General features: G+C 34.7%; 1 protein-coding gene across 4 annotated transcripts in view; it reads left to right on the top strand.

Moving 5' to 3' along the window:
- foxp1b (forkhead box P1b) overlaps positions 1-24,514 on the top strand; it is a 287,035-nt gene that overhangs the window by 48,599 nt on the left and 213,922 nt on the right. For 3 of the 4 annotated variants that reach the window (XM_056460382.1, XM_056460381.1, XM_056460375.1), the window contains exon 4: positions 1,791-1,830. The gene's annotated coding sequence lies outside the window, so the exon portion shown is untranslated. Of the gene's footprint in view, positions 1-1,790; positions 1,831-13,315; positions 13,393-24,514 lie in introns of those variants that run through there. The other variant, XM_056460376.1, reaches the window with a different exon arrangement.

The following is a 24,514-nucleotide window of genomic DNA, read 5'->3' as shown; positions in this document are numbered from 1 at the left end:
GATTAGCGCAGGTGGTTTAGGGGAACGCGTTGGTCAGGCTGGTTGCTACGCTAAAGCCCAGCTGCTGCGCTGGTTAGCCAGGTGGTTCGGTTAGCACGATGACCTCAATACACCCCAAGAGACTCCAATAACAACCAATACAGATGAAGCATTATCGTGTTTCATTTACATAACACTGTACGTCCGTGTAGCCTATTCCCGTTAAACGGCAAACTGGCATATGTTCTACACCGAAAGTGTGAAATGTTTTTCTTCTCTTTCGCTGCGCCGCATGTAAAGCTGTAATTGAAGGATGATGAGGTTTTTAGTCGTCTTTTTTTTTTTTTTTTCTCCCTTCAAGCACTTGTTTCTTCAGCACGTCTCCTACTTCACACTATCTAATTGGCCGTTTTCAGGTTGGGTTTATGAGAGCAAAACTAATTAGTGTTTCTAAATTCAGAGAGCAAGAAAGAGGGAGGAAGAAAAAAAAGGAAAACATGGTTGAATGGATTGTTCTGGTTTCCTCTCTGGTGTCAAGCTCATAACAATGAAATAAAGAGTCTAATCACTTTCAAACTGCTGTTTTTTTTTTTAACCACCACTGAATGTCACTTTCTCTCTTGGTGTTTTGTTAGGCACAATCACAGGTCTAAATAATAAAATGAGCGCTTGCTCTCTTTACTAACTTTTTCCTTTGTGATTCGTGGGAAGGAGCAAAAAAAAAAAAAGCCAACATAAAAACAATGCGCATGTTTTTAGGTGGGGTCATTTCTTCTTTTGATTCGGAATGTCCTGGTGAAAGACGGGGGAGGGCGGAGGGTTTACAGTAGCGTTGACTTTTCGCCTGTTACCTTTATTCAGAGAGCTCCAGCTGCAGCGCGCCCTCAGGAAGGCCAAACGCACACACACACGATGTGAAAGAAAGCCCTGTTTGAGTTGGCACACGCAACTTTTGCTGCCTCTGCAAGAAAGACACCAGCGGCGGCGGTTGCGCTGGCCGGGCGGCCTGTCGTTCTCCTAATCAGGATGTGCCTTTTCCACCTCTCTCAGGAAACACATTTGTGCCTCTCCCTCCCTTCAGCGGCAGGGAGAAAGTCGGCAAAGATGAGTGACAGAATCAGCGTCCAGAGGGGATTGGGCTAATCTGAGTTTAGTAGCGCTCCCTCAACACCTCACCCTCCCAGCCTCCACTGGGCCTTCATTTATATTGAATAAAAAAGTTTATAGGTCAGTTTAACAATGTGCCGTAAAACTCACACTATTTTTATTTTTCCACCTCGCCGCCGGAGGGATTCGCGTGGAGAGGGCCAGTAATTAAGAAGCTGTGAATCTAGGGTTAGGGAGGAAGAGTGTTTAAATGCAATTAGAGCATCCGCTCGAATCAATTTGAACCCAATTACAGTTTTCTTGAATGTGCTATTATTTGTTTAATCAAGGGAATTTTGCCCTTTTAAGATGCTAAAAATGTAAGGCCAGATTATTTAAGCTCTGTGCGAAAATAAACTCGACGGAAGCAAGTAATGAACAATTGTTTCAAAGTGACCTCTCTCCCTAGTTACCTTGTTCTTCTTCGGCTGGAAAGAAAACTCCATTTGATTTGTCTGGAGATAAAGCTATCACAATATCGGCTGGATAATTAGCACGCAATCTACATCAGTGATTTTTGGGGAACTGGATATGGAGCAGCAGTCTCTGATGATTCAAAGTTTCAGCAGATTTCCTCATTTCTCTCACTGATGTGTGCTGTTTTTTTTTTTCTTTCTTTCTCTCTTCTGTCTGGCCTTTCTTTCTACCTGCTGTCTGTTCTGCAGGCAGGAGAGTGCAGCGCTCCAGCTGTGTGGATGCTGAATGGTATGTCTTTTCACACTTTTAGCTGTGAGTGAGTGTTTGTGTTTGAAATGACATCTTCTGAAATGACACTTCCAAATGAATGTCATTGCGGCAGATAACACACTATTATACCAAGTGGCATTTTCAAGCGAATGCTTTTTGCAAAACTGCACTTTTTGAATGTTAAATATTTTTTAACCTATTTTTCGTAATTGTTTTTAAGCAAAATAGTCCCAAAGTCAATATATTTGGAAGTATATGCAAGTAAATTAGGAACAGCATAAGTCTATTATAAACATTTATTCTGTTATTTAGAATATTAAAAATTTATATTCAAGTCATGTAATACTTTATTCATTTTTTTAGATTTCATTTTTAAATAATTTTAGTTTTAATATATAATTATTTGTTTATTGTCAGTTGTCACCTGTTTATTTGTTTGAATGTTTTTAAAAAATAAATGTCATTTATTTATTTATTTTACTTATTTAGTTAGTTATTAATTTAGTTAGTTAATTAGTTTGTTTGTGTAACTTTATTTCTTTATGAATTTACTAAATGAATTAATTAATTCATTTAGTAATTGTTGTGCTTCTTTAAAATAAATGCCGTTTATGTAATTTAATTGGTTATTTAGTTAGTTAATTAGTTTGTTTGTGTAACTACGTTTAATATTCAATTTCTAATGCAATATCTTTATTATACAGTTGATGTAATTTTTGTTTATTTATTTATTTAGTAATTGTTGTGCTTATTCAAAATAAACGCTATTTATTTAATTTAGTTATTTATTTAGTTAATTAGTTTGTTTGTGTAACTAGATTTAATATTTAATTTCTAATGTAATATATTTATTACACAGTTGATGTAATTTTATTCATTTAGTAATTGTTATGCTTATATAAAATAAATGCCATTTATATAATTTAGTTATTACTTTAGTTAGTCAATTAGTTTGTTTGTTAGTTTGTTTGTGTAACTAGATTTAATATTCAATTTCTAATGTAATATATTTATTATACAGTTGATGTAATTTTTGTTTATTTATTTATTTAGTAATTGTTGTGCTTATTCAAAATAAACGCTCTTTATTTAATTTAGTTATTTATTTAGTTAATTAGTTTGTTTGTGTAACTAGATTTAATATTTAATTTCTAATGTAATATATTTATTATACAGTTGATGTAATTTTATTCATTTAGTAATTGTTATGCTTATATAAAATAAATGCCATTTATATAATTTAGTTATTACTTTAGTTAGTTAATTAGTTTGTTTGTGTAACTAGATTTAATATTCAATTTCTAATGTAATATATTTATTATACAGTTGATGTCTTAGTTTATTTATTTATGTATTCATTTAGTAATTGTTGTACTTATCTAAAATGGCATTTATTTATTTATACAGTTATTAATTAATTTATTTGTTTGTTTGTTGGTTTGTTTGTGTAACTAGATTTAATATTTACTTTCTGAAGTTATAAATTTATTATACAGTTGATGTAATTTTATTTATTTATTCATTTATTTCTTAATTTAGTAATTGTTGTGCTTATTTTAAATAATTGACAACTAGCTTGATATTTATTCACAAAACAAATTTGTTGATACTCGCAAACGTCAACGTGCTAATGTCAGTTTTAAGACTGCAGAGAGTTTATGAGTTGTGCAGTGTCACAGTCATTCTTGATCCATGTCTCTCACAGCCTTCACTTCCTGTGTGCTGTGTAAACACAACAAACTAACCATGACACTGCCCACATGTCACAATGCCCTACTTGTTTACAGTAAACATTCATATATATTCATGACCTTCAGTCACAAAAAAGCGATCCTTTGCACTGCATTGCATCCCATATGTGCCCTTATCAGCATATTTTCACTGAAACAAGTGATTAGCAGTTGTATATTTAAAAATAAAAATACAGCAGCAAAAAATAAATTAATTAAGTATAATACAACTTAGACTTGTCACAGCATTTAAATACAGCAACTCTGCAACAAATGCTTCTTTTATGCTCACTTGTAAGTCGCTTTGGATAAAAGCATCTGCTAAATGATTAAATGTAAATTTATATTCAAAACAAATCTAAATATCTCATTTCTGTCAAATTTTAATTGTTTTTATACATACATTGTGAGTTTAATGGAGCTCCTGTAAAAAAAAAAAAAAGGTATTCCTTCAAGCCCAAACAGGCGACGTTTTAGAGAAACGCTTCTAACAGTTATGCCTGCTTGCAACTGTGTATGTTACAGATTGATAGTAAATGGAAAACATGAATGTAAATTGTGTCATTTGATAATGTAAATGGAGAGCGGAGCTATTTTCCCCCACCCCCGTAAAGAAATCAGCCCTATTTACATAGTCAGTTGTGCTTATGAGACTTATGGAAATCAATCTCTTGTCATTTTCCAACTACACCATTTCACGTTAGTTCAGAGATCACCGATTTGAAAGTCAATACGGTGACATTGGCTCGGCTTTGTGTTGCTGACATGAATTAATCATAACAAACAAAACAACACGCTCCTCTGACCAACTTTCAGATGAGTTGTAATGCATTAATCCTTCACATCGCATGCAAACGAACACGAGATGAACGACAATTTCCTGTTGAATATTGATCTGCTGGGTGTTTTAAGGAAATTTAGCTCTTGTGAAAGTCCAAAGTTTTGGCCATCGGAGTTAAAAAGCACTCCAAAATACGTTCGAGTGCAGGTTATTATTTAGTTATTCAGATTTATGACCAGAACCGAGTGCAAAAGCAGGTGCATTGGAGCTTGTCCATTAAAGTGTACTTTGCAAGGTCCGGCTTTAAAGTGGCCGGCAAGGCAACTGTGACAAGAGTTATTGAAGAGGGTCTTTGCTTAAACGTCTTGCACATGGTTTACCACTTTCTTTAAAAGCACTTTTAGGACTCATAATTGCTACTTACATGTTGCAGATGGGTTATGACTAATGAGAGGACTACATTTATGAGCACATGAAAGCTCTCCTCGCTGTTGAATTTAACCTTTCTAATATTGACTAATTATTTGGGTTAGGAAAGATCTTAAGGCAAACCGCAGTACTTTAATACATTCCATTAGTTACATTAGTCGACACCTTTCAGAGCTTTTCTACCTCTTTTTTATGTCTTTATTGTGACGTACTTGATGGCAGCTTGTGCAGCAAATGACATTTAACATTTGTTCAGTGCTGGGTTGAATATTTTATAAGATCTTTTTAATGTTTTCTTTAGTTTTTAAATATTTTTTTTTTATTTATTTTACAAAAAAAAAAACAGTCAGATACTGGTGTGTGTGTGCGTGCGCATGTGCTCTTGTGTGTGTGCGTGCGTGCGTGCGTGCTTGCGTGCGTGCGTGCGTGCATGCGTGTGTAAAGATACTGGGTGGACAAATCAAAGTACATTTTTAATAAGAACACAAAAAAATATATAGATGCTTACAACATGCATAACAGTAGAAAGTATATTATTAAATATCAAAAACTAAAGTTAATAATATACCATATAAATATAAAATATAATAAAACAAAACAAAACAAAACCAATCAGTGGTATGAAATGACAACAATGATGTATTGATGATGACGATGATGATAATGATAATAATGACAGTAAAAATGACAACAGCAATAATAAAAAGATAATGACAGTAAAAAAGACAATAATAATAATAATAATAATAATAATAATAATAATAATAATAATAATAATAATAATAATAATGCCTCATTCCCACTAGCAGCGACCTTGTAGCTGCCTGTCGCTCTGGGTGGCGATTGCTGCAAACAGAGGTCTGTGTAGGTCTACAGCTCAGAGAAAACAACCGGCCTCTGAGCGAGCTGAGAGGATTACGTGAGCTCTACTGGTGCTCTTTTTGGCTGTCTCTCAAGAAAGGCTGAAGGATTCTCAACTTTGTTGCATCGCTCGACATGCCCACCTGGTCGCCAATGGTCGATGTCGCTCGTGTAGCCTGAGATCGCCGTAAGCCACTCACTCTCCGTTGAAATGAACGGTCGCTTTGCTGCTGTGAGTCTCTCGTAGTGTGAATGAGGAAACAGCGTCTACTACTACAGCAGTTATTACCACTACTATTATTATTACAGTGACCATTACTACAACTACTACTACCACTACTACTACTACTATTACAAGACCATTACTACAACTACTACTGTTACGACAGCAACTACTACTAAAGCAATTTTACTACTACTGTTATTACAATGACCATTACTACAACTACTACTACTACCACTACCAGTACAACTACTGTTACTACAGCGACTACATCAATTACTACTACTACTACTACTACTATTATTACAATGACCATTACTACCGCAACAACAACAACTACTACTGTTATTACAGTGACTACTACTACAACAATTACTACTACTACTACTATTATTACAATCACCATTACAATGAACATTACTACAACAACTACTATTACTACTGTGATTACTACTGCAGCGATTATTACTACTACTACTAATACTACTACTACTACAACGATTATTACTACAGCAATTATTACTACGACCACTACTATTACAATGACCATTACTACAACAACAACATTTACTACTACTACTATTACTACTACTGTGATTACAGCGACTACTTCTACTACTACAGCAATTACTACTACTACCAGTAGTAATGATTATTTTCCTGATTGCTGACAAGGGAACAGCAAAACATTAAATGAAGATCTGATTTTGCCTTTTTGTGTGTTGCCTGATGATTTTCTTTTTTGATTTATTAATTTTTTTTAATGTCACAGCCTTATTCCAAAATGGAATGTGTAGAATTTTGAGGATATAAATGAATTTAATCCATTTTGGAATAAGGCTGTAACATAAAAAAATTTGGAAAAAGTAAAGAGCTATGAATACTTTCCGGATGCACTGTATATACACATAAAAAACTTGGTAGGCTTTTAAAAATAGACACATTTTAAACCTTAAAAACAACAACAAAAAAGGACTCCTTTATGTTCCGCCCCCAGCTTCCTGTGTAAATAGGAAATACCTCAGCACAGGAAAGAAAAACAAGACTTTTCGTTAAAGAATCATGCAAACAACTTTGCCATAATAGAAAGCGAGCAGAAAATTGGACCTGCACTTTGTGGTTTGTGCTGCGAATGTGACTTTGGTTTCACATATACAGAGTATTATTGTTTTCAGTTTTTCGATCCTCTGTTTTGTCATCACTAAGACATTATAATAATCTACACAATGGAATGAAAAAATTCAAATACTAGTTACTAATGCAATGTTTTCAAGTGAGAAACAAAGGCTTTTGATAAGCTGTTAAAACTGTCAGATTTGAATCCAAGGAGGAAGGAAGTTGTTCCTCACACAAAAGGGTTTTTAACTCTGGTTGTTTTTATTTTTAATTTATATATGCTGTCAAACCGATGAATGTGCAATATCACAATGGTCTGATGCATCATAACAGTGCTAAAAGGTCTTCAATCCAATGTACACTTAATCAATTTTACAATAATATTTTATTCCTAACTTTTGAATTGTTTTATATCTTTACTGTATGTAAAAGTGCAAGTGAGCTGATTAAATCATTAGCAAGATTTTTCCGTTTACACACTCAAATCACTTTCTGTTTACTGTTTTCAAAACTTAGAATTTTAAACGTTTGCATTTATTTAACAGTAATAGCTAATTTATTTAATTTTCAATGATTATTCTGTCTTGTCCTTAACTGACATAACGATAAGTGCAGTTTATTTATAAACTAATTTCGAGAGGAGCGTGTGCTTATGATTGATCACAGCTAGTGATCACACGATGCACCAATCAGATAAATCCTAACCCACTATAAATAACCAGAGTTTCACAACTCTGTTATTTTCGTCTTGAAGAATCCCCCCTTCCACCCCTATCCCTCCTCTCTAGATAGGGCGGCATGGTGGCCCAGTGATTAGCACTTTTGTCTCACAGCAAGAAAGTCACTAGTTCATATCCTTACCAGACCAGTCAACATTTCTGTGCAGAGTTTACATGTTCTCCCTTTGCTCGCGTGGGTTTCCCCTGGCTTTCCTGGTTACCTCTCACCGTCCAGTGACATGCGTCATAAGTGAATTGACCAATCCAAATTGGCACCATAGATTAACTCTTAGTCAGCTATATATCTCTTACGACAATTCCTCTTATAACAAATCTTCTCCTGGGACAGCATGCCAAACACGCTTCATCAATCATCAGCTAAGTGTGAACCCTTGATTTTGTTTTTCTACGTTTATGTATTGCAATTTGAGTAGTATCACAAGATGACTTAAGTAACTCTATTTGGAAAGTATTTATAATTAAGGGGAGTGCATCTGCATGAAATATACAAAATATACAAAAAAATGCCAAGTAAAGTACAGATGAAAACGATAGAACAAAGATAAAAATGAAACAAACAGCGCTTCATAGTTTTCACTGGAGTCTAACAGCATTGAGGTTGAGAAACGCAATAGTCAAATGTAAATAACACCGTGTAGTCTTCATTGTATAAATAATTAATCTACTAATCTTTGTTATAGTTACAAACTTCAGAATTTCTTGTGGCCAAATGGTTTAAATTTGCTTGAGATTTAACAGTCACAGGGCTTAAAAATACATTAAAATGCATTTCGTATTATATTAGAACCTATTAGATTGTCAGGTTTTAATAATCCCAACATAACATTGCAGATCCTTTGATGTGACTATTGCAGATAAACACATTGTGATATCAAAGCGTAAACAATATATTGTGCAGCCAACACACACACATCTATTTTTATGGGGACTTCCCATAAATATAATTATATTTATACTGTACAAACTGTATATTCTATCCCCAACACTACCCCTAAAATCAACTCTCACAGGCAACAATCTGCGTTTTACATTTTCAAAATACTGCATTCTGTGTGTTTTATGAGCCATTTTCCTTATGGGACCAAAATAAATGTTCCCACAAGATCAAAATGTACTGGTATTTCTATATTTGTGGACACTAAACAGAAGTAATAAAAGACGCACACACACACAGACATGCACACTTATACAGTACACACACAGGCAATATCATTGTGTCCAGCATGGTGACATAAGGGTCAATCCCATCTGTCGTCCTCCTCTTCTCTCCCTCTGTTGGCTGGTGTGATACGTCCAGAGCACTTCAGCCCAGGCTGTTTGTGGCCTGTCTGTGTTTGTAAATACACAGACGGGAGGACGCGGGTGCCGCTTGAGGTCATGGCCGCCTCGCGGAGCCTCCAAACCCAATGTGACAAGCAACAGATGAGTCACAGCACCCCGAATATAAAGAAGCCGACAGTTCCTCTCTCTTTCCCCTTGGGTCACTTGAAGATTAGTGACACCTTCGCTGGCATCCTATAGGCCTCTGCCGAAGCTGCCATCTCATCCTCTTCTTGCCTTTTTCTGTTTGTCTTTCTGCTCTTGCCCAGTCATATTCGCAGTTTCACTCTCATTTAAAGTGCCGGCTGCTGTTTTCTGTGTCGACTGAACACAATGCAGGCTTCTTTGGATAATTTTGTATAAATGGGTGATTCTTTTTGCGAATCTGGATGAAATCAAAATGTTAAATATTTATTTTGCTATAGCATGCATTGTTCTTGTTAAAGTAAACATTTAATTCTTCAAGTTAATTTACTGAAACAACGGCCTGTTTTGATAATATTTTAGTAATTTTTACCCATTTGCTGCTTTAAACTGTTAATTTGGTGCAAGTGAAACATGAGAGGACCGCAAAAATAAACCCTGCCCCCTACTTAATATTCTGTTTCAATTGAATCAATCAAATTGAAATTATAGTCAGCAGCAACTTCCTGTTCATATGGACTTAATTTTTTTTTTTTTTTTTATGTTTCCTTGATAATTTTTTTTGTTTCTTTTGCTCCCTAAACATATTTATTCAAGGTTATCATACCTTCGGAATCTTATACTGGCCCATGCCTACATAGCAGTGCTGATAGGTCTTTAATCCAATGTAACCTTAATATATTTACAAATAATATTTTATTCCTAACTGTTGGATTGTTTTATATCTTTACTGTATGTAAAAGTTCAAGTGAGCTGATTAAATTATTAGCAAAGTCTTTGTTTACACTCTCAAATAGAAATCGCTTTATTTTTTTACTATTTTTAAAAAATTTAATTTTAAGCTTTTGCTTTTATTTAACAGTATTAACTAATTTATTTAAGTTTCAATGATCATTCAATGATCAATTTTGTTCTTTATTAGCTTTAAGATTAAACTATAGAACAAGTCTGTTTACACGCTAGGCCTGCATGATAATGGAAAAAAACTGACATTATGGTAAGTGCAGTTTATTTATAAACTAATTTTGAGTTTAGCGTGTGCTTATGATTGATCACAGCTGGTGCCGCATCAGCTACCACATGATGCACCAATCAGATAAATCCTCCTATTTAATATTCCACTTCAGTTGAAATTAATCAAATTGAAATAAAAGTTTTTAAAAGTAAAAATAAAAGTATGTTTTAAAATTTTCTAAAATTAGTAATATAATATAAAACTATAATTTGCATTTCAGTGTTCATTGCTTTTGTTTTTCGAAAACACAGCAATAGGCTGATTTGCTTAAATTATACTTTCGTTTCTTGTAAAATGTGAATAATATTTCTAAGGAATTTTACATGATAGGAAATAAAAAATAGCATTTAATAAAAAATACAACTAGCCAAACTGTTTAAATCAATGAAATAAGTAATATTACACTCAAAAAAATTATTTTTGCTGCTTGTTCAAACTACTTAAATAAAATGAGCTCAATAAACAATTCTTGGGTTTGTTTGGGACAGCTTAATTGTATGTTCAAGCCACTTAAATTTGTAAAACAATTAAGTTAACTTAATCAATTTGTGTTGGGACAACATGAAGGAATTGTGTGGAACCCAGCATTATTTACAGTGTAGTATAGTGTAGTATAGTTTTATCTATCATAAATTCATGCATAAATATACAAATATTATTTTGTTTGTGCGTGCGTGTGTGTGCGTGCGTGCGTGCGTGTGTGTGTGTGTGTATTTTTTGTTTGCTTGTGCTTTCTAAGGTTTGTTCTGTATAATAACTTTGGTGTGTGTGTGTGTATAAAATATATAATTAAGTAAATTGACAAAAAAATTTAAAATATGAAAGTAAAAATAAATACATTTTAATATCACAATATGGAAACACAAAAAATCTTATCTTTCTGTCTCTAACTAAGGCACCATATCCTTTCACTGGTTTTTCCTAAAAATATATGTTCGCCATGTTCATACACTTATTTTTGACATTTCCCTATGATATTTAGTCATATTTTTTTCTTTAGAGACAGATAGACAGGAGCAAGTCAGTATCTCCCTCTCAAAGTCAAAAGATCAAAGCATCTCTCATCTTGTCCTTCTCAAAATCTGAATTTTTTCTTCCTCCAGCCACACAAAGTAACAAACGCTAGCCGGCAAGCTTAGACTCAGGATTACGATCCGTCCAGCGTAATCTGGCCATCTGTTTAAGCAAATAGCATGACCTTGCATAACCAAGAAGAACAACGGTCATACATGTCTGTAGTTGACCCTTTGAGGGTATTTTAAATGCTAAGCTAGATACAATTTTAGACAACTAAAATAAGCTCACCCCATAAAATGAAAATTCTGTGATGATCTACTTACCCTCCACTTCTTTCCAACCTTCATGAGCTTCACATAAAAGAAGATTTTCTGAAGAATGTTGGAAACCGGTAGCCATTGACATCCATAGTACTTTTTTCTACAATAGATGTCAACATTCTTCGAAACATCTTCTTTTGTGTTCATCAGAAGAAACAAGCTCATAAAGGTTTTGATTAACTTCAGGATGAGTAAATGCTATTTTTCTGGTTGCAACTATCACTTCAAGATAAGTACACTATTACACTCTCAGAAATAAAGGTACAAGGGCTGTCACTGGGGCAGAACCTTTTCAAAAGGTACATATTTTTACCTGAAGAGTCCATATTGGTACCCCAAAGGTACATTTTAGGTGCATTTGGGTACTGATATTTACTTTTGAGGTACCTCTAAGGACTTTTGAAAAGGTACTGCCCCAGTGACAGCTCTCGTACCTTTATTTCTGAATGTGTAGTTGTTAGGCTTTTTTGACTTTTCACATAGTGTTTTTGTTAGTCTATTGTAAAGAAAACATCTAAAATACAGTTTAAAGTGTTTCTTTTGTTGCTCTTTATCAATTGTCCACAGATTCTAATTATAATACATATTTTTAAAGGGTTTCACTTGCACTGATTCATAAATCCCCATTTCAGCAGCACTTACTGTACATACAGTAAACTTCACAGATTCGTTCATATTTATATTCTGAAGACTTTTACAGAGGGAAATCTTTTGAAGTCTGATTATAGACAATATTATTGCAGTGGTCTCTCATTCTCTCGGAGTTACGTTCTAAAAATAACCCCAATAGGCGAAATCCGCAAAATAGTCAATGTAATATGCTTTAAAAAAAAAAAAGCATGTCAAATTGCACTAACATATCGGCAAAACTACAAGGCCATAAAAGGTGAACTGCGTTATAGCGAGGAACCACACACACAAAAAACCCTCTTCAGAATATTTTCTGATTTATGCAGTGATAAAATGACTGACCCAAAAACTGGAGACAACATTTTGACTCTAATATTTACAAAAATGAACCACAAATTTCAAACCTCATTCATTCAGTGGTCAGACTTGAAATGTATGACAATTAGGGCATATTTAATCAAATCCTTGCTCATTTGCATATTTTAACATTTTAGAAAAATGTATAATACAAAAAAAGTCTACAATTCCTACTGTAATCAATCATCTGGAGACGTATGGGGATAACTAATGGTTATTTATTTTTCTTTTTTACCCTTATTGACCTGCATTGTCTTGCCTTTAACAGCTAGTGTGATCCTGCGGCATTGACCCAAATGTTAGACTTCTTTCCCAGATGCTCTTGTAAGCAACCTACGTTGAGTTCATGTGCGTCTCTAGGCTGCTTTTGGCAATAATCACCCAGAACTGTTATGCTATATGTAAATTCAATGTTATCAACACATCCAATTTGGTTAAATGGCAGAATGTGGGCGGCTTTTCTGATCATTGAACCCACAACACTTACTTCAGACTTTAGCCATTTGTTGTGTTAGTTGGGTGACCTGGTGTTTCTAAAAAAAAGTTGCCATTGTGGTAGGAATGTGTGTTTTTGGTGTGTATCTGATTGAACTTTGTCTTCCTGGGAAAAAAAAAATGACATACCGCTATCATGTATTGTGTGTGTGTGTGCCTGTTTCATACTCGTATGGAAATTGCTGCCATATATCTAGATCTAAAGTGAAGCATTTAAATATTCAAATACAGATCCAAAACAATTTGCAGGCATTAATTTGCATAGAGTGTTATTTGTTGGTGTGGAGTGTGTTGAAACAAAGAGCAAATGCTGATGGGAAACAGAAATAGATGCAGCTTTTTCTCAGTGTAGCGGGAGGCAAAAGTGTTGAAGTATTGGGTCTGCATATACTGTAAATACTGGTAAGTTTTGTTTTTGACTATTAGTATTGGAAAATCGATATCATATTGGCTGGTGCTTGATTGTGGTTGTAAGAGAATTTTGTTTTACATTTAGTTGTTAAGTTTTGAGTTTCTTAATATTTGGAGGTTTGTTTCAGTATCAGTTGAAGTTCAGAATTTTTTATTCTGTCATAATTTACTTATCATAACTTTCCGAATTGGATTTGCTGCCACCAGATGTATTTCGAGAACTATTTTCCATGCTCTGTGCCATCCAACTACAGCGAGTGTAAAAGTCCAAATCTTTGACATCTTTATGAATTACGAGTTGCAGTGGCAAGTTTGCAAACTTTTTATTCAGATTTTTTGATTAGATCTATTAATCATTTGTTGATTAGTTCAGTCAGAATCATTTATATCATGGACTTGTGCTGCTGATTAATTGGAAAACAAATAATTGCAATTAACAATTCCATCCATCCATCCATCCATCCATCCATCCATCCATCCATCCATCCATCCATCCATCCATCCATCCATCCATCCATCCATCCATCCATCCATCCATCCATCCATCCATCCATCCATCCATCCATCCATCCATCCATCCATCCATCCATCCATCCATCCATCCATCCATCCATCCTAATGATTTATGACCATTATTTTTCAATATTTTATCATTTTTTATTTAAAGTTGATGATTTGACAATTATTATTATTTTTTAAACTTATTTATGTATTCATTCAGCCTTCATTGTTTTTTCGGATTAGTCCCTTTATAAATCTACCACCGCAGATTGAACCGCCAACTAATCCAGCATATGTTTTACGCAGCGGATGCTCTTCCAGCTGCAACCCATTACTGGGAAACATCCATACACACTCATTCACACACATACTCTACGGACAATTTAGCCTATCCAATTCACCTATACACATGCAAACATGCAAACTCCACACAGAAATGCCAACCGACCCAGCCTAGGCTTGAACCAGCGACCTTCTTACAGTGAGGCGATTGTGCTACCCACTGTGATGCCCCTTTTTACTTATTTAATTATTTATTTATTTATTATTATTATTATTATTATTATTATTATTACTTTTATTATCTTTAAAATTGTATTTAGCATTTCTAGGCCAAAATTCACAAAACCTTTTTTTCAGTACACAAAATTTTCAGCTGAAATCCATGATCCATGGTAAATTATAAAATGCAAGTCAATGGCTATACTGCCACTTTGATTGTCAAAAAAGACAAATACAAACAAACAAAAATAATAGATAACAGAATGTAGAATTCCTGTGTCTGATATTAAACCTGTTTTAAATCTATATTAATGAGAAATGGCAAATGGGATGAATGTTGGAATAACAAATTGTAAGAAGTGAATCCATTTGTAAATGAAAGAAATAATTATCATTTTGAAAATAGACATGACTAGGTAGAATATACGGCATATTGAATTGGACACTCAAGACTCGCGCATATTTATTGAAAGGAGAAGAAAAAACGATTTGTGAATTATTTGATGATATTTTGACTATAAAGCATATTTTAATAGAATGTGTATTTTTAAATGATATTAGAGAACGTTTTTATTCGGGAAATAGTTTAAGTTAAATGTTTTAAAAGGTGTCTTCTGGAGCAATTTTAGATTATTTATCTTTAATCAAACTAAAAGATTGTATATGGCTGTTTTCAATGTTGTTGCTACTTGTATGTTTTTTGTTGTTGTTTTTTTTATTATTAAATGTATGTTTAAGATACAATATATAATCATATCAGTTTATGTTTTTGCCATAAATATAGCCAATACTGCTGATATGGCCTTAAAACCTAAATTAATGAATAAATAAACAAATAAAAAATAATACCTGTTTTTAATTAAAAAAAAAAATTTATAGTTTCAAAAAAAGTGATGCATATACAGTATACTGTATTAGCAACCAAATATAATACCAACCAAAGAACACCCACCCTATGCTGGCAGAGCCATAAAAATACATACTCATGCAAAAATGAATAAATAATAATAGTAAAATAATAATTATATTAAAAATACTAAATAAATAAAAAAGGGCAATTTTGTAAAATACATTAAAGGGCACCTAGGTTACCCATTTTTTTTCCAGATTTAATATGAGTCTTTTGTGTCTCCAGAATGTCTCTGTAAAGTTTCAGCTCAAAACACCCATCAGATTTTTTATTATACCTTTTATAAGATTCTATTTTATACATTTTTGCACCAGGAGGCTGTTTTGTTGTACTGCACCTTTAAGGCTAGTTCTCCCCGCCCACCGTTTCTACGTGCATTTTAGCGTGCCTTAATCTCCTCCCTCGGCTGCGTCAGACAACAAACAGACATAAAGGAAGCAGATCTCACGTAGTGTTTGTGAAAAATACTACAGTAAGAACTTTACCAATTGCTATTTGATGCATTTGTTGTGTTGAGTTAACTTAAAAATGAGTCGTACCCAATGTTGTTACAAAGTTCACGCGCACACACAGATACACACACACACACACACAGACAGAGTGCACGTTTAGCTTTGCACTCTGTTTGCACGCATATGTGACAGGATACAGGTTAATCTCCACTGCTGTATGGATATCTGTTATGTTCATTTACAAAATAAACCTGATTTAACGTCCACAAACCTGGATCTTCCTTTATAATTGTTCTGACACGCGGCTGTGCTGATGAAGTAAAGCTGAAGTGAACCGCTGTAATTCATAACACACGCACACTGTTTTAAAACATTTTAAACTTGTAAAACTCACTCTTGATCACATTTGATGATGATTGATGATCTTGGCAAACTGAAAAGACCTTTTATTCCCAGTTGCTTTGCGCTCATCCTCTTTTGTTGATATGATTATACACGTGACTACCGGGACATGTTAATACGCGCAGCTGTCAATCAATTTGGTGGGCGGGGGGGACCACCCTCCTACGCAAAGTTGCGGTCAAGCTGAAAACCGCTCCAATTGGTCCACCGTTTTTATGTTGTTAAATTAAAAAACAAAAGCACTGGGTGTGTTTATATCACCCCAATATGGCGGTCTATACACTATATCTACACATATGTCTGTCCAAACAGCTTGAAAAGTAGATTTTTCACCATAGGTGCCCTTTAAGACAATAACACTTATGCATTCCAACGAAAGTGAAAAATATAAAAATAAGTCATAACAAACACAATGCACATATTCACACAGTTAAATATTGTTAAACATGCCTGAAATGATCGGTCTGTGCATGACACGTCCTGAGCACGGATAGTATGGCGCTCAAGATTCCTGTCACAAATTAACCACAAACATATGTGTTAACTCTTTATGAGTGATCTCTTCAGGCCTACACGCAATTCACAGCATGTTGGGCAACTTTTCTGATGCTTGTTTAAATTCATTTTTCAAAGCTACCATAGAAAGTCCTTGTTAAGTGTAGTTGCATGGCAAGTCGAACCAGCGCAGACTTTCGAATTTTTCCCAGTTGAGAAACATCATACAGCTTTGGAGCACCATGAGTGAGTAAACAATGACAGAATTATCATTTTTGAGTGAGCAGATCTGTCTGAGAGTGTTCACGTTGCGTCCATGTCGCCACTGAGCTGAAAATGGCCCTCCAAACATCATCATTTCTCTCCACATCTCAACACAAAAGACTCTATTGTGGCCATGCTGTGCAGATGTTTATTTAAAGTCTCCTCTCTCACACAGTAACGTACGTTTCGCCCAAAGAAAACATAGCACCCCCCTCCACGCCGTGTGTCCGTGAGTGGGAGGAAAAAGGAGAGAAAGAGTGGAATAAATTAAGAAACATCAAGTGGTGATTTAGTGGGAGAGATAGAGACAAGACAGAATGTGGTGGGGACGGGACGGATAGACAGGCGGGAGAAATAAAAGGGGGTTCAGACTAGGGGAAAAATAGACCAGCTGAATGTTTGACTGGGTTAAACACGGTGAAATATTAGCAGAGAAATCTAAGACATCTGTAGAGAGTATCAGGGAGAACATTAATTAGGGCGAATCAGCGGTTTTTAATTCTTTTTCAGTGTCCTCTGCAATAACATGGAGATGAATAATTGAGGGGAAGAGCAGCAGTTTTGGTTTAAACGTATAGCTAATGAAACTGTGCAGTCATTTAATCATTCATGTTGTCTACTTATTTTCAGTTAAATGTTTGTAAATATGTTTTGTTGTTGTGCTGCAGATTGAGTTTCTTGTAGGGAGGGAAATTTACATCTCAAAGCTATAATATGTTAATATTAATTGATGTTAATTATTGTGACAAAAAAAAGATCTAAAAAAAACGAGCTCTAGAGGAGAAACTCAAGCAACAAAAAGGTATTTGCAACATTTACTATTATGTGCAGTTTATATCCAGCAATGATGAGTTAATATTTTCAGTGTCCACGGGGTCTTAAAATCTTAATGTCTTAAATTTCGCACATATACACATATGTGTACACATGTCCAGTGGACAGTAACAGACAGAGTTCCGCATGAGGTTATTAACTAGTAAATATCATAAAAATTACGGGCGTAAACATTAGGTGAGCAGGTTACATTGTAACCCTGTGTCCTAACAACACACTACATGACGAGATTTGCAGTGATAGGTATTTTGGCTGTTTTCACCAGACGAAACATGAAATAAATTGAAGTACAGCCAATCAGAAGCACAGAATATGCACGCACTCATGAAATGGTTAGCTTTAAAATCTAATTAATACATATTAAAGCTCTTTAACATTATTAAATGTACATGCTGAATCATTGATATGTTGGTTTTGAGTCACAGTTCTAAAGTAAAATTTCAAACGATTTTTTTTTTGTTTTATTTTCAGGATCTTTTAAACTCGCATTATTAGCATTTAACACTGGATAAACCACATGAGGTTTACCAGAGATTATCATTGTCAGTTTTCTGTTGTTCAGCTGCAAGTAAAAGAAGCTGTATCTAAAATATCAATTCAAGGTGTTGGTTGGAACAAAAACTCCTTTTAATATGGAGAATATTCCTTCTATCGCATGCCGTTGCTTTTATATTGAACAAGGTTTAAATCAGCCTTTAGGCTCGATCGTCAGACTCGCTCCTGTTTATCCTCAATCTGACAACCTGTGATAGCATTTGTTTTGATCCAAGAATGCAACACCTAGTTCAACCACTGGGTGTCAAACTTACTTACTGCACCTTTAACTATGGTAGAGCGTTGACGCTAAGGTGTTGCTAATATGTTTGTTGTGATTTGTCATTGTCCGTTTTTGTTTTTTTTTAACTAGTTTTGTTATCTAGGAGGTAAAAATTGTAAGTTTGATCATTTTGAAATGCAGATTTTTTGTCCAAGTACAATGGTTATGGCGAATTATGGACTTGAGTTTAGTATGTAAATTTAGGAGTTTAGAACTTGGCCATACCTGTAGGATGAGCAATAATCATGGACTGTGGAGGGAGATTAATTTACCCTGAGGGGGTGTACAGTAGGTCCTTTTTACTTGAGTGGTGTGAACCAGAAAGAGAGTATCCATTGAGGAGGAGATTGACATTCAAATTATGTTTTAATTTATTCATGTAATCCGTTATAATCCCCCATAGAGACGCAGCAGTGAATGTCACAGCGAGTCAACCGGTATCATTTGTGCTGGTCATGTGATTTTACTGCAAACGAACCAGTTTTACAACACATAGTTATTTATGATTGAAGCATATTGTTTTTGTTTCGTTAATTTCATAAATCATTAATGACGGAAGGTGTTGGTTTACGTAAAGCTGATTTAAAAATCTCCCATCAGCTTCGCTGCTCTTTCCCTTTTGTTGAATAATTGATTTTTACTCGCTTTTTGAGTCAAATTAATATCTGATCAAATTAATATTAACACTGCCTGAAATATTTATGATGAGTGATAAAACCATGCACTATCTGTGGGATGATAAATGGCAAGCAAATTCCAAATTAAGACAGAGCCATTAGTCTGTTTTCATCTCCAGTTTAAGAAATAAATGAGAGAATTATTTTTCCTTGCTACATGCAAATTAGACAAATTGTGTGGTATGTTAGTCAGTATAAAACCAGAATGAAGTTCGGAAAGAGCTTGCAACTCAAAACTATGCTGTGTGATTTTAAACGCTGCATTTTGTAACAACAAAGTGTTTAGATATTTATTTGGTGCAACCGAATTTCTTTTGCAACTAGTTCACAATTTTGCTCAACTGTTTTCAGATTAATGTTTACTTTAAAAAGTTTTCTTGACGTTAGCTGTCTTATTTCCCCCATATGATTTATCTTTTCGACAACACTGTGGACACAAATCATTTGAGAGCTGAATTTATATACGTAACTGCAACCCTGAGTTATCGTGCATCCAGCTGAATTTTCTGTACATGCAAGGTTAGATGACATCATGTCACCTACATGATACATAGTAGGGCATATGGAGATAAACAAAACCGATAATGTCCTGGGGAGGAGTATTCAAAGCAAGCAGTCAACCAACAGCAATGCACAGTTAATGTCTGAGCTGTTTTAAAATCTAGCTGTTTTATGCCATGTGTGATAAGATGTCATTTGAAGGCATAGATATGTTTATACACATAGATTTTTCATGATCTCCTCATCTGTGGGCTGCTATGTGTAAGCCTTCGGCCATATTGGGACAGTCAATCCCAGTTTGGTAAGTGTCCAAGAGCAATGGGTGGAAATGTCATTGGATGCTAAGGTTAAACAATGACTAATTTAATTAAATAAACAAGTGACTAATACAACATTACAAAGTTACCATAGTTTAACTAACCCTGTTATACCATGTTGTGGCATCTTGGAAAGCTCATAGTCTTTTTTTTAACAATAAAAATAAATTCATTACACACAAACAGTTTATTTCACTCATATACTAAAGTGGTTCATTCTTATTATTTGATATCAGAACCTTTACACATAACTGCAATTTTTTTGCTTGTAAAACTTTACCACACTCTACTGATTCGGCTTTATTTGCACTTGAAGTATTCGCTAAGCCCAAAATCCTGTTACCTAGTATATGGTAAATATTGCGTGACAAAAAGTAGGTCCAAATTTACAGTAATCATAAACGAATATGCCAGAAGTAGCGAGATGTAAGTGTGCATATAGTTATCCCACAAGGCCATGGACTTGTGAAGGCAGTAAACTGATGCAGTTGATGTTGCTAGATCATGTGATGATGATACGGTTAATGCAGTAAATCCAGATTACATTCACACTACACTACTTACTCATTTTACTACAGTATGTACTACTCTTTTGAGGTGGTGAAGTAATTACATATTCAAAATGAGTGCTAGCTATGCAATTTTTAGATGCATCCATTCTCATAAACTCTGTGTAAATGTGTGTATATATAGTATGTTGACTTATTTTTCAGCGTGTTAGAGATTTTTTTTCTCATCCAAATTGAGTGAAATTATGAGGTATTGCACAATGTTGTATTCATTTATGGTGCAGCAGCTCTCACTGTGGTTCTATTTTTGCATAACAATGTCTTGTCAGAATTAAATATTCATAGTTATCTGAAAACAATCCATGGTTTGGACCGAAATGATAGTTGCCGTAATAAAAAACAGTCACTTGTAATGATAGTTCTGAATTTTAATGCCGGTTTATGAACATAATAAAGGCGACATGAAAGACTTGCCATTCAATATCAGATAGCCAGGGAGAGAAGCAAATGATTTCAAATATTTGATATTTAAATTATTTTCAAATGAACAGAGAAGTGAGCAGAGAGAAGGGCGAGGAGTTTCCCCCGGTGGTCCTTCGGGGGCTTTGTTTCTGTGGAGTCGCTCATTAGCAAAGCATTGCACACACACACATACACACCGAACTGAGGCCCAGAGCGCGGCGTCGATGTGCGCACGCTCGCTCTTTGAGGGAAGGCTGACCGAGAAGCTGTCCTGATTAAAATGACAATAGTCTAATTAACTCGACCTCTGTGTCAGTGCACAAAACAGTCGCTTGGCCTGCCAATTTCCCTTTTTCGCACTATTTCTTTGTCTTCGCTCCATTCTAGAAGTGAGATTTTGCTATTGCTGTCATAGCCTTGTGCTCCAAACCGAATTAGACTTGTGTTAATAGCAATTATTTTCATAAGCTAATTAAAATCAGGGCCTGTTCTGTTTCTGAATCATTTAGGGATTTCACTTAAGGTTAGCTCTACAAGCACCTTTAAATGGAAATTCAATCAAAAAATTTAAATTGTCATCATTTACTCACTCTCTGCTTGTTTTAAACCTTTGAGTTTTTTTATTGTTCTTCTGATGAACACAGAAGAAGATATTTTGAAGAATGTTGGAAACCAACGACTTCCATATTGTTATTATGCCAGTCTATTGCTACTAGTTTCAAACATTCTTCAGAATATATCTTATTTTGTGTTAAAAAAAAACTCATAGAAAACTGGAACCACTTGAGGGCGAGTAAATGTTGAGTACATTTTTCATTTTTGCTTGAACAATTCCTTTAAGTAGCAGCCTGTTAGTAATCGAGAAAGAGGGTTGTGCTTGTTAAATGTTTGCGTTTTATCTGATTCTGATCTCAAATTTGCTCGAACCAGGGCGATTTGCCGGCTAACCTCCCTCACCCCGTTTTTCCTAGAGATAAAGAGGAACAGAGGTGCCAGACGAAAGGAAAGGAAGCCATTTCGCTGACAAGTAGAAGCCAGATAGCGGCGAATCTTTAAAGCTCTCCGACAGACACCATTCTGAAAGTTGTATTTTCCTCTTGCCCCCGCAATCTGTTGCCATTATTCGATTGGTTAATCTCATCTGAGGGCGGAGAAGAAAAAACAAGTGGAAAAAAAAAAGAGAGGGAGAAGAAAAGAACCGCTTAGATGAGTGGAGTGGAAAGTGCTTTCAGTTCTATTATCCTTCTTTTGGTGATTGCGGCCCATAGGGAGATAATTACGCTTTAGTCTTGAGTTAATGAAACGAAAACTTTCTTTCTTTTCTCTCGGCTGAAAAGGAGCGGTTGATCTTTTGTGCCACTATCTGAAGACATCTCCCACCCTTGACAGGGGCACATTGAGGATGCGTTTTTGTTTTAGGCTGAAAAAGCCCCCCTTCCCCTTGCCTGTACACACACACATACACACACACGGGCTGTCAGTTGATATGACACATCCTTCAGCATATTGAGTTGCCGGTTCCTCTCGCTTCAGATGCTCTTCCCTGTAGCTCCGCTGCTGATAAAATACACCCAAAAAACAAAACTGAGAAATGCTCTCAACATAACACATAGCCTTTACTCTGTAGCTTACAGCAAATCTACTTTTTGATGGCATTTTGTTCTACACAGTAATTGAAATTTCATCACCAGTTGGGTTTGTGGAATAAGCAAATCAGAGTTAATTAGTCTTATGGGAATAATTATGCTTTCAAAGTGGTGCTGTAACACATTTACATCGCACCTGTAACATTTAGCCCGGTTGCTAATAGTAATATTATTAGGAATAAAGGTCATATTTCTGTTGTTTTTGAAGCTTAGTGTCTTGTTCAAAAAATATTATACAATCATTTTCTTTCGGCTTTCAGAGGTCACAACAGTGGGATGAACCACCAAAAATATAATAATAAAAATAATAATAATGATAATAATAAAATAATCTGAATCAGAAATAGCCTTATTCTCAAGTGTGTTTACATGCACAAGACATTTGTCATTGTGTTAGGAGCTTTCAGCACAGTACAAACACAAATATTGTCTATTTATGTAGACATAAATAGACAATTAAATATAAATAACTACTGTAATAAAATAAAAAGAAAAGACAACATACACAACAACAATAAAATAAAATTCATAAAAATTATAATTAGTATAATGTTTAGTATAATAATTATTATTTTTTTGATGATGATGATGATGATTAGTAGTAGTTGTGGTAGAGTGTATGTGTATATATATGCATGTCTACTATACTATACTATACTATACTATACTATACTATACTATACTATACTATACTATACTATACTATACAGCAGGGGTTCTCAGTGTCTACATTAAAAGATCCAAATCTGAATTTTTATTAAGGTCAAATGTCCGTAACACTATTTTGTGCAAATAACTATAAGTGCCTTTTGCATTTAAAACACATTAAATACAATGTAAATGTGGCAAAAACCACTAATATAAGTGCATTTTCATACAAAACACAGCAAAAAGTAGGCCCAATAGTATCTGGATGCAGCCATGATGAGGCAAGCTGAGATTGCAAATCTCAGAGATGCAATGTCAGACCCAATGCACTCAATGAGGCTTGTGACATCACTGTGAGAGGTGGGGTTAGGTGTGGGCATTGAAAAGCATTGCATGCAGGTCAACTGCATCCAGACCTCTCTCCTAAAAAGTGAAGAATACCAACGGTGTGTAAAGAAAACTTTAGGTGTTGTAGTTTTGTGTTCCTTATATTTTGTGGATACTGCCGTTCAAAATGTCAGTGTTTCGTTTCATAGTGGCGTTTAACATTTCCACTCTTTACAACTCCAATTATCTCATTACAAATCAAGCAGAATGGCAAATTAAATGCATACTTATCTAAAATGAGCATCAAATATTGTTTATGTCCGTGTGTGACACTTTTAGCTCAAAGCTATCATCTTATCTTATCTCATCATGTTTTTAATTTATGAATAATCTTTATTTTTATTAATATTGTTTATTTATTGATTTGTATGTTTGAAAATGATTGCTTGAATCCCAGTTATTACACAATTTCTATTTTACATTTTGTCCTCCATAAATGTAACACTTTTGTCATCCTTTCCAAAAAAACCTCCAAAAACCAAATGAAAAGCATCGCATCAGTTGCTCTAGTTTACTTATGGCATGTTTTCTGCTTCACGCAAATTTTCTGCACAAATTGAAAATTTTAAACTCATCGCACATTTCTCATCATTCGCCCAGTGCTAATTCACCTCTATTTTCGGATTTACATTGACTTCTGTTTGTAATCTACTTGCACGAATACTTAAATCGGCATTTGGTGTGAACCCAGCATTAGATCATCCTGTGTTGGCTGGGCAGGGTTTGTGGTGAAAGTTAGTGTTTGTGCAGAGTCCCTGTAGAAGTCCACATCTGGTGTGTGGGGCTTTAG

Source organism: Danio aesculapii, chromosome 6 (genome assembly GCF_903798145.1).
Source record: "Danio aesculapii chromosome 6, fDanAes4.1, whole genome shotgun sequence".
NCBI lineage: Eukaryota > Metazoa > Chordata > Actinopteri > Cypriniformes > Danionidae > Danio > Danio aesculapii.
Note: the sequence above shows the minus strand (reverse complement) of the source record. Positions and strands in the feature narration are given on the sequence as shown.